The 12,222-nt window shown below is 39.6% G+C and overlaps 1 long non-coding RNA gene across 2 annotated transcripts in view; it reads left to right on the top strand.

Annotated features, from left to right (window-relative positions):
• LOC311596894 overlaps positions 1–12,222 on the top strand; it is a 170,136-nt gene that overhangs the window by 120,468 nt on the left and 37,446 nt on the right. For both annotated transcript variants that reach the window (XR_014779022.1, XR_014779023.1), the window contains exon 4: positions 11,567–11,660. This is a non-coding gene — a long non-coding RNA (uncharacterized lncRNA). The remainder of the gene's footprint in view (positions 1–11,566; positions 11,661–12,222) is intronic.

The following is a 12,222-nucleotide window of genomic DNA, read 5'->3' as shown; positions in this document are numbered from 1 at the left end:
TAGTAGGTATCCTGGTCCTCTGGCTTCTATCATCTTTCTGCCTGTCTCTCATGTGATATTCCCTGAGACTCAGGTATAGGTTTTGTGATGGAGATGTACCAATTCTTTGATCAGTTGTGTGTCTCTGTAGCAGCTTCTGCCTGTTTCAGAAAGAAGCTTCTCTGATGAGAGTGGAGAGTTCGACTTCTCTGAGTAAATGAGCACTGAGCACTATGCAGAGCGCAAGTAGTCAACGATATCCAGAGTTGTGCTGTGACATCAGGATACGCTGCTATCTTTGAACTGATTTTCTAACAGTATTTAACTTAGATTCTTAGGAGAATGGCAGAGCTCTCTTGAGGTGGTTTCATAGTGAAGGTTTATCTGCCCAGGGACCAAATCTACAAAGCCGAACAGGGCCATGAGATTTTGTAGTTTCCTAGACATAAAATAGGGTAAAATTTGGCCTCTCTTTCAATGTAATATGAGATAATTGCTAATGCTTTGCTCTACAATTTGTTCTTTGTTTTGGTTAGATGTAGTCTTTACACTTGAACTCTGTATCTATTACTCCTTCAGCCTGTTGAATTATTTTCACATATTCCTTATCAATTAATTAATCAAATATCTAATCTAATCAAAAATCTAAATCAAATAAACATTGTAAACTTCCATTCAATAATTATTTTTTATGGCACTCTATTGTAAGCCAGTTTCAAAAAGAAATGAATGTGGCTGGTTCAGTGGTTTCCACCAAGACTGAAGACCAGAATTCATTTGCCAAGACTCAAGTAAGGGAAGAGACAGGCAGCCCCATGCAAGCTGTTCTATGATGTCTATATAGGGGTCATGCATGTGTGCATGCTACCTAGATACAAATTAAAAGGTGTAATCAAAATTTAAGGAACCAAATGATACCACTTTGTCTCTTGGTGTTACAGTCATAAAGTGGGTAAATGTACCAAGAACCTTGAAGCGAACTTCTTGTGACTATGTTTTTGACTTTCAAGTTATCTTCTAGGATTTCCCTTTAGTTTAGATTTTTTTATTTCTAAAGTAGTCACCATAAAAAAACCCAGAACTTTAATTTTGGCATTATGTTGATATTTTCCCATTTCTTAACTATTTTTAAATACTTTAAAATTAACACACACACCTTAATATCTAAATACAATGTGTTACTTGTATATATATATTATTGTAGGGCTCACCACTTGGCCTTGAATAACCAGTTAAAGGACTCTCCCACTCTCAGCAATTCTTAGCTACCTGTCATTCTTTGTCTATGGGTGGAGGTCCCTGTGTGTTCCTCCATCTGTGCTAAGACTGTACTTCCAGTTGAGAGACATTTTCAGCAATATAGCACATCATAAGCTTTATTTTACCATGGCCGCTATAACACTGTTAAATATCTGGCATAATATTTAGAATCACCCAGTTTTTCATCTTTCTGTAGGGGATGACAACATAAACACAATTCTAACCCAAAAAGGCTCAAAAGAATATGAAAAGTTAGTGTCAATGACCTCACCTCCATATGTGTTTAATTTTGACACTTAAAGCCAGCTATGTTGTTTGATTTCAAAGTGATTTAAAACAAATTCTGGGGTGATTATTGAAAACTACTGATGTGCATTATAACAGTCCTATATGTTTGCAAGTGAGCGCGTGCACTATGCTGTCCACAGCTGTTCTGATACAGTGCTCAGAGCTGTAAGCTGGAGTTGAGAATTTTCCAGGAGTATAATTCAGGCACTGTTTGACAATTTACTGAGCACAGAGTAACTTTTGCCTAAACAAATACTTCTGCCATCCATATTCTTAACATACTTTAAAGTATTATATGTTCATATATACTTTAATAATCTTTAATTTAATCTGAATGACTGTCAAATGATAAAACTTAATTCTACTGGATTTAGAGAATTTTGTGTGTGCATTAGATCCATATTAAATATTTTGAACTCTATGCAAAATAACCATAATGTTATGTCTGAACACATAGATATATTCACATCGTATATACATTCAAATGTATAGATGCATATTTAATTTGTTACATACAGTGTTATGGATAAGCATTGTATTTTACATAACTGTGGCATTGACATGTACAGTAAATTCAGAGACTACTGATTATGAGAGAGATGGGGAGAGGAGGAGCGCTGAAGGGGACACACACACACACACACACACACACACACACGCATGCTCGCACACACACACACATGCGCACACACACGCGCACACACACACACACACATACACACACACACACACACACGCATGCGCGCACACACACACACATGCGCACACACACGCGCACGCACACACACACACACACACACACACACACACACACACACAGAGAATATAGACAGACAGACAGACTGACAGACATAGGGACACCACTTTAGTCATTTTATGGCAGACATGATAATGATATTTAAGAGTATTTTCTATAATTATGAGAAAAATAGTGAATTTCTTCTTAGTGTTCTCTAGCCTGGTTTTGAGTTACGATCTTCCTTAACAAATTCTCTTTTAGTAAGTACTTACAGAGCGAGGAGGGCTGGCTTTACTCAGAGGAAAGGTAGAAATGCCCCTGGTTTGACATTTTTCTATATAGGTTATTTTTTTTTTTTTAACTTGCAGCTGTTCTTGCTTTTCTGTAGCAGCTTAGACACTCCCACGGGTACTTCCCGCAGGAAATTATTCCCTGCAGAGACTGCATTTGAGATGAGGAGAGTATGTGAAAGTCCTCAGTTAAAGTTCAGGCAACTTTTCTCAAGCAAGATGTGAGATGTGCGAACCAAGGAAAAAGTGAAAGCTACATTCTGAAATCTCTGTTTGAAAATGCTAATGCTATGATGAATTGCTTATAAAGAAAACACAGTGCTTTGGGCCTGTGTGGAAGGAAAGAAGCAATATTTATGGGTCATATAAGTTTGTGATTTTCTTATAAAATCCACTCAGCCAAATTTATAGGCATCTGTGAATTTGAAACCTGTGCTTTTGGGGGTGGCCATAGCATGATTAGATTTATTTCCTGAAATGCAAATAATAAGAAAAGAATTTAGTACTTAAAAGTATCTAGTTTAAATTCTTACACATTTTAGAGTGTCATATGTTCAAACTGTCATATGATTGATGGGTGTTTCTGTGTTTTAAGAGAGCTATCTGTCTGTGTAGCTTTCACAGTTAAAAATAGGCATGAGCACCCTGGTGTGGTGGCACAGGATTGTAACCCCAGCATTCCGGGAGGCAGAGGCAGAGGCAGGAGGATCACAGTGAGTTTGAGGACAGCCTGGTTTACAAAGTGAGTCCTAGACAGCCAAGGCTACACAGAGAAACCCTGTCTCGAAAAACCAAAGGGTTCGGGGGGGGGGGAGGGGAAGGGAAGAGGCATCATCATTAGTTTGCCACCTGTCATCAAGAGTGAGCTGGTTGAGGAGCTAGGTTAAAAAAAAAAAAAAGACTGCAGTCTGTGGAAACTACATGCCACAAGAAGTGCCCCCCCCATGCCCTCCCTGCCACGCCCCAGCAAAATACCTTTGTCTTCCAGTCCCCAAGTTAAATGAATGCAGAGAGTTTAGAATATGGAGATTTCCTGAGCTATGAAGACCAGTGAGTTTAGTTTTACAATTAAGTTTAGTTGTTTGGGGATTAAGATGGTTTTCTTTTGTTTTGTTTTTGCCTTCTTTTTTTTCAATTTTATTTTTTATTTAATTAATTTATTCAGATTACAACTCAACTGTTGTCCAATCACTTGTATCCTCCTGTTCTTCCCTCCCTCCCTCTTTCACCCTATTCCCCTCCCCTATGTCTATGACCTAGGGGGACCTCCTCCACCACTATATGGTCATAGGCTATCAAGTCTCATTTAGGTAGTCTGCTTATTCTTTCTCTGAGTGCCACCAGGCTTCCCCACCAAGGGGAGGTTGTCAAATATGGAGCACCAGAGTTCATGTCAGAGTCAGTCCTCGCTCTCCATAACTGTGGAAAATGTCCTGTCCATTGGCTAGATCTGAGTAGGGGTTCGATGTTTACTACTTGTATTGTCCTTGGCTAGTGCAATAGTTTGAGCAGCCCTTCCCCTACTCCCCCAGGCCCCAATCTACCCATCACGATGTTCTTCTTGTGAGTTTCTAGGACCCTCTGGATCCTTCTATTTCTCCATCTCCTATATTTCTCTTACCTAGAGTCCCAGTAGGATGTCCTCACATCTATCGCAATCTCCTAGTAAGTAAAGATTTTATTGAGACATGCCTTTTTGGCTAGTGCCCAATTATAAGTGAGTATACACCATGTGAGTCTTTCTGCTTCTGGGTTAACTCACTCAGTATGATCATTTCTAGTTCATCCATTTGTCCACAAATTTCAGGATTTCCTTGTTTTTAATAGCTGAGTAGTATTCCATAGTGTAAATGTACCACAGCTTCTTTCTCCATTCTTCTACTGAGGGACATTAAGATGTTTTTAAGTCTAGATAGCTGCTTTAAGTTGATAGAGATGAGATATGATAGATATTGATTTATATTCAGAATTTTAGACTCACCATGATAAGAAAGATGTTTTTTTCAAGGTTGCCAAATACAAATAGCCCAAACACTACGAATGTAACATTGATATTATTCCTGATTGTTTTGTGGTTCTTCTTGCTGTAGGTAGTTTATTTTATTTAGGTATAATAATATAAATGTATATGTAAAAAAGAAGCATAATAATAATAAAAAAATATGGGGATTTTGAGCTATGAGCACCAAGGCAGGGAAGTTTCTAAGTGACAGAGAGGGTGCATTTTTACTCTCCCTGGAGGTGGCAGGTGTTAACACGTTCATTTGCATACAAACAGAATGAAAATGGACCTTGGGCTTTCTTAGAGTTAATGCACATTTCTGCAGGAGCAGTCAGCTAATGAGTTTCACCTGAAGAAAGAGATTCCCCAACCAAGCCCACTCCTCACCTCTCACCCTCTCACAGGCCTGTGCTATTGCTACAAAGCTTTGAACAAATCTCAGGTGACTGTGTCTTCCACAGCTCCCACTGTTAAATCAGTTGCATTTAGCAGTGGTGACACTATCCAAGGGCTTAGTGGAATGGACCTTGCTTTGCCTCAGGACAGGCTTCTGTTCTCTGTGCTTAATGTGGAAATGAGAGACAGAATGGAAATCCCAGGTGAGACCTCCGGGAAAAAATGCCCTTGTGCATCACAGCTTATGGTTTCTGCTCTCAGGGTTTTGGTGCCTTCCTGATTTCAGCTCCGTTGGCCCACTCCTTATGAGCAAAGGGGTTGCATTAGCTTCTGAATTGAAGCATGTGTGCGGTGAGACAGTTTTCTCTAGGAACAATTTGCTAAGCTGTTTAAACACCACAAAGGATGAAAGAGACAAAATATGTACCATTAAGTCACTCCCCCAGATTTGCAAAGGCTTTAGTGAGTTAGAGATGAATTGGAAAGCCTTTCTTTCTTTCTTTCTTTCTTTCTTTCTTTCTTTCTTTCTTTCTTTGATTCACTGAAGACATCCATCTGATTAGAAGAGAGTTTCATCACCTTATCAACTAAGCCAATAAATTGACTATCCATTTCAAAATAACTTCAATTGGATTCCTGTCCATCAGAAAGATTTTATGAAAACTCCAGAGTACTGTATATAAGTGGAAATTATCAAATCGCTGAAAAACCCTGGCTCGATCATGAGAAATCTAGAGGACTAAAGGGGAAATGCCCTGAGCTTAAAGTTGCCACAATTCAAAGTTTATCTAGCATATTCTCTTTCGGATTAGTATTTGTAAAATATTGCTAGGAAAAAAAATAATATTTTGGTAGCTATGGGGATTTTTTTCTATTCCCTTTTACCCCTAACTCTATACAGACATAGACATAGGGAAAAGAAACCAATATGGCTTTGTATATCTGGAAAATATTTTAAAATGCCATACCCATGAGATACTTTATGCACGGGACCAGCTAATCAAATTTCCAGTTTTTGGCTGGTGTATACCTCAGTCTCACAAAGTAAGATGAATGGGGTGTTAAAAGTCTGTATGGGCTTTTCAGGTTTTTTTTTTCTTCTTCCTTTTTTTTTTTTCCTGCCAATGGGGTTAATTCCATCCAAATGTAGAAAACTAAAAAATTAATGCGAATGAAATAGAACTATATATTTTTCTTTGCTTTTAAGAAAGTACAATTGCTGGACTTGTCCTACGCATACTTGCCTAGCTACTGGAGACGCTGTGGGAGGATGGAATGTATTTCTGGGAGTAGAGCACCGTGATGTCAGCTACAATGGAGAAATGCCAGATGCTGAAATTTTACCTATCAGACTAGCCAAAAGCACTTATTTTGGTCCAGTATCTGATACTACACAGGAAGACAGGCCTCCTTTATCTCTTCCCCAAATCACTTTTTTTCATAGTCTCCACATGAAAACTGGGGGGGGGGTGTTGAAGATATTTTGCTCTGTGTGGAATACTTGGTAATGAGAAGGCATCTTCATAAACCGTCTCCTGTATTTTAGTGATCTGGCTGCCATCCATGAATTTTTCTACATAACACCAAACACTTGGATACTTGGCAACATTTACCCAACTGACTATTTTCCAGCTTGTCACTCAGATGGTGTAGACCTTGCCTATGTCTTGGGACAGTTTGAATTGGGTGGTATTGGAATGTACAAGGGGTGAACAGAATTTCAGCAACACCCTCTCTTATTGCTTCATACACTTTGTTTCCTCTGAGGAGCTTTAGAGTCATTGAGGGTTATATTTTTAAGATGCCCCAAAGAAGTAAAAATGCTGTCAGCGAAACAAGTCTACATATTAAAGTTAACAATTTGATATCGGTAGAGGATGATGAAGAGAAGTGATCTGAATGTTTAGGCAGGTGCTCTGATTTGCTACTATGAGAAAGCGGTGTTTGGATATGGAATGGCCACACCTGGCCCTCAGCTGGTACTGTGGTTTCTGTGATTGTATAGGTGCTATTCATTTTAGGAGGTGTGGACTAGCTGGGAGAAGAGGATCGTTGTGAACATGTCTTAGAGGCCATCTCTAGTCCTGGCCCCACTTCTGCGTCTAGATGCCATGAGATAAGTAATGATGCCCCACCACCCATTCCCATTTCAATATTTGGGCTCACAGGAATAAGGCTAACTATGAACTAATATATATATATATATATATATATATATATATATATAATGTATCTAAAACTAATATATATATTAGTTATAATGAACTTTTCTCAATTGAGCTGATATGCTCCAAGAGCCAAACACTACCTAGCAAAACTCCCAATCCTTGTATGAGAAGCCCATTTTAAGTTGTTGGTCATGGCTGTGCAACACAGACCAAAACAAACAACCTATTACTGTTTCTTTGGTTGCTCCACTCCCTAGATCAAAAGTATGTCCTTATTGGTGAAGACACCATACTTAAGAAACAGGGCCCAGACACATGTGCACTGGCGCTGACCGAAAGCTTCCTCCTTGATCAATAGCTTTCATAGTACCAGAAAGTGCCATGTAAGCTTCTGAAGGAGGGAAGCAACCAACGGTCTTATGTGGCTGCGACACCTATGAATCAGAACAATGACCAGCATGGCCCCACAACCCTGAGGGTGTAGTAGTGGCATGCATACTTTGGTGGTAACCAAAAGCTCTCTACTTGGGATTAAGACCCACTCAACCAGAGGAAAGCCATTCCTGCTACTGGAAACCTACCTGACTACTCAGTGCTAGCGAAGTCCTCGAGTGAAAAAAATCCACAACCACCACTTTGCTAAACCAGAGTAACTCCTAATGTTCTAAACATCTGGCCTTACACCCACGAATAAGTATGGTCTCTATTCTTCATTAAGGAAACTTGTTTTTGCAACAGATGGAGACCATCACATGAACTTACAAACAATAAATGCAGAACTGTGGAGTGCAGTCCCAATGGATGCGTCTACAAAACACTCCTGCCCCTAAGACTCAGGGAACAGTGCAGAAGAGGGGATGGAAAAAGTGTAAGAGCCGGAGGACCACAGAGGTTTCTGTGAGACTGTACCTTCCAAAGCCTCACCTATAAATTCTCACCAACACATCTACCCAAACATCTGAACAAGGGCATCAGAAAGATTTTGCAGCCTCCGCTCTACACAAAGGGTTCTAGACTACTAAGGAGCACTGACAGTGAGAGGAATACTCTCCTAGAGGGAAGAACACACCAATTGGTTACCCGATACCAAGTGGTCAGTCCTAAAAACACATGCAATCAACATTAGACAGACTAAGCAGGTTATATTTAGGGATGTATGTATGTATGTATGTATGTATGTACGCATGTATGTATGTAGTATGTATGTATGTATGTGCCCATAACAATAACTAATGAAAAAATGGAATTTGAAAGTGATCAAGGAAGGATATATGGAAGAAAGGGGAGAAATAACATAACTATATTATAATCCTAAAAATAAAATATAATCATCTGAAATCTTGAACCTAAATATATTCCTCCTTTAAGTTGTTTCTATCAGATATTTGTCACAGAGATCAAAATCTGACAGGGAAGGAAAGCAGTGATAGACAAGGGGCTGGCCATACAAGAATAGTTTATATGTATGTGACTAATGAGTCCCAAGAACTATATCTCTTATCAATTGTCTACCACATCTGAACTAAATATCTTTTCTTCACTTTGCATGTCAGAATGGAATTATTAATTTGTATCAACAAACCTCATTTAAAGTATAATACCTTTTCCTTCATTAGGGTGGTTATAAATTAAATATTTATTAAGAATGCCTTTAAGGGGACTGGGAGAGATGGTTCAGTAATTAACATTACATACTGCTTTTGAAAACGCCTCTAATTTCTAGCACCCTTGGTAAACAGGTCACAACAGCCTGGAACTCCAGCTCTGGGAGATAGGACAGTTTCAGCTTGGGCTCCTGCACTTGTGTGCACACACTAAGCATACACATCCACATACATAATTTAAATAATATATCTTAAAAGATAACAATGCATTTAGTAAGACTAAATGCAATTTTATGGTAGGTTTAAATAACGAGGCAGAGTGGTGAAAATTGTGGATAATTAGGGTAAAGAACCCTGTAAGATGATGTCTGAGTGCGTTTAGAGGAAACGACAAAAAAGGTTGGAGTGAGTGAGATACTGCAGAACAAACTAGTCTCAATGGAGACAGCGAACTGATTCACTGTGCCACGCCCCCTCTTACCCTTAGCAATTGCATTCTCTGTCAGGGACCTTGACAGAGCCATTAGAACATGCATGTTTCATAGGAGCTAGCAGGCAGTAGAAACTCAGCAAATGTTTCTCCCATGAATCAATGAAGGAAGAAAAGCATCATGTGGTTTGAAAGCTTTCAGGTTGAATTTCAAAGAGTCTGTGCTCCGGGAAAGTTCAGGAAGTCATGTAGTTAACTTGTCTTCAGCTAGCACTCAAAGCACACCAAGAAATAGATTTCAATAATTTTCTTTTTAGAAATACCCACATCCTTACCTCAAAGCATACTTAAGTATCATTAAAAATATGTACCTTGAAATCTTCCTTCTATGATTCAGGGTCAATTTTTCTTAACAGAAGCAAACTTTTTGCATACTAATATATCTTTGGGTTTATATTGAACCAAGGGCCTCAAACTCGCTCTGTACTTTATCTGACCCTGTGTAGTACCCTAAGCTCTAAGTGTTTAAAGTTTTAGTATAGAGTTCACATTTCCTTTTAAAATCTCAGGAAGTGGGACAGGGTTAACTGACAAGTATTCATTTTCCTTATCTTTTTAAAATGGGCAGGGGTTTAAAGTCACCCTCAGCAAAGTGTAGGTGAGTACAAGTGTCCCAGCTCTTCTTTCTTATAATTGAGTAAAACTCAGTTTAAGATTCTTAGCCAATCATGAGGGGAGAGGCCAACGTCCCATTCCTTCAGTCTGATGACTATGTTTTACCTGTGATTTGTACAGGCTCGCTTAGGTACAGGCTATGACGGCAGCCCCATGACTCTGTATGTGGCATAAGTGCTCCATGTTGAGAGAACTTCTCTTTTATCAGTCTGAATTTTACCTGAAAACATTTCTTCTTTGAAATTAGAGGTTCAGATTAACCAAATTCTCACATGTGATCTCAGGCCAAAGGTAGCCTGAGAAAACAGGAAACCCATAGGCTAAGTTAGATACTGTTTCAGTATTAGGGTAACTTTATCTTACGTTCTTAAATATTAGGAGTTCAGAGAGGCAGAATATGCCTACTGGAATTCAACTTTTCTTATTGTCCTCTTTTCTTCATTACTAATGAAAATATTGTTGATAAAGTTAATGTGAAATCTTACTATTGAAATGATATCACCGTTTGCATCCAAGAAGACACAGGCAAAACTAGCCCTCTGAGTTGCGGGAATATGCAGTTTACATAAGGCGATGCAATCCATGCAGGTAAAACTTCTATTATTCAGGAAATTTAAGTTCCAGCTGAAAGAAGGATTTGCTGAGCTAGCTGAAGGCTGCAGGTGTGCACAGGGTACTGATCAAAACACTGGTGAGAGATACATCAGCCAAGACCACCTAAGGACCCCAGTTACTGCACAGCTAATATTTAACACAGGTCACCATCTTCAATTAAGTATTTTATTAATACTAGTAATATGTAGGAGAGGCTCCCAGTAACTGTCTCTTGCTATAGCACATTGACTAATATGCCAACTATTAAATACTTATCCTTTGAAGAAACAGATGAAATGACATAAAGGAAATGGAACCACATTACTTGATCTGATGTTTTGTTGGTTTGTTTTGTTTATTTGTTTTGCTATTTGCTACTAAGGTGAGTACTAATGTTGCATTCTCTCTTTTCCCTTCTCTCTGTCCACTTGCCTGGAGTCCCTACCACATTCTCCCATGCATAATGGCCCTGTGCTGTTTCAGTGATAGCTGCTTTGACAGGAAAGTATGTCATGCACCGGAAGTAGAAAGGCAGTCTGTACCCACTCTTAAGCTCTCACGCTAAAGTGTGTTCTTCTAGTGTTTGTTTCTTAGAGTGCTTGTGAAGTGAATTATTGTTTCAGCAACTCATATGCTAGTTAGACAGTGGTATAAACCCGAGTTATTACATAGTGATATCCTTTTATTAGCTACTGAAATATATCAGGACATTTCAGAACAACTGGCAATATCAGATGCTATTATTGGCTTAATGGTTAATACGTGTGCACTCTTCCACTTAGCTCTTTCAGCATGCTTACCATCCCTTTTGTGGAAAGTGTTTTTAAATGTGCAGGAGCAGCCTAGGTGTTCAGCCTCTATTTAGATACACATATATTTATGGGCACTTAGGTGCTTTCTAAGTTTACTGCCTAGCAGCTATTCCATAAAGAGCTTGCATTCCCTGTGCCCCGAACACCTGACTTGCAAGCATCCTGGGGAGGTTTGCCATTTAGCCATTCTCTCCTGCCTTTGGAATATGGACACCTCCATCTCTAGCCACCTTCTGAATTCTAAAAGAATGTGTGTGTGTGTGTGTGTGTGTGTGTGTGTGTGTGTGTGTGCATACACTCATATTTTACTCTGCTTTTGTGTATTTTAGATCACAGTCACCATGATTTAGCCATCCGTGCTCCATCACATTCACCTGTCTCGCTCATCCTAACTCTCCACTTTCATCCTCTCGCTGTTCTCAGGTAGGTCCTGGGGTAGATTCTTTCTCCTTGCCAGCCCTTTTTCCCTAATCCTCTGTGTATGTCTCCACTGTGTGCTTCCAAATGATGACGGTCATAGCTGAGTGAGCTGGTTAGTGCTGATAAACCTGCTGCAGACTAGGGCAACCTTGAGAGAAGGACCTTCTGTTGAGGACTTGCCTCTCTCCAATTTGCCTGTGCTCAGGTCTTTGGAGGTATTTTTCTGGATGAATGATTTGTTTTGGGAGGCCTAGCCCAGCAGGGGTGTGCCAGCCTCAGGCAGGTGGGTCCTGGGTTGTATAGAAGGGCAAGCCAAGCAAGCCAGTAAGCAGCACAGACCCACGGGTCCCTGCTTCAGCTCCTGTCTCCCGGTTCTTGCCTTGAGTGAGTGCCTTCTCCAGCTTCCTTCAGTGACAGATTGATACATAGAGGTGTAAGCAAAATAAATCCCTTCATCTCCCAAGTTGCTTTTGGTTGGTCATAGTTTTATGTCAGCAACAGAAACCTAGGTAGGACCCTAAGGTAGAGTGGCCATATCACTACCAAAGAATGTAGTCTTGACTTG

Source organism: Acomys minous (genome assembly GCF_964271855.1).
Source record: "Acomys minous genome assembly, chromosome: 4".
Lineage (NCBI taxonomy): Eukaryota > Metazoa > Chordata > Mammalia > Rodentia > Muridae > Acomys > Acomys minous.
The sequence above is the reverse complement of the archived record's forward strand: the minus strand, read 5'-3'. Positions and strand labels throughout refer to the sequence as shown.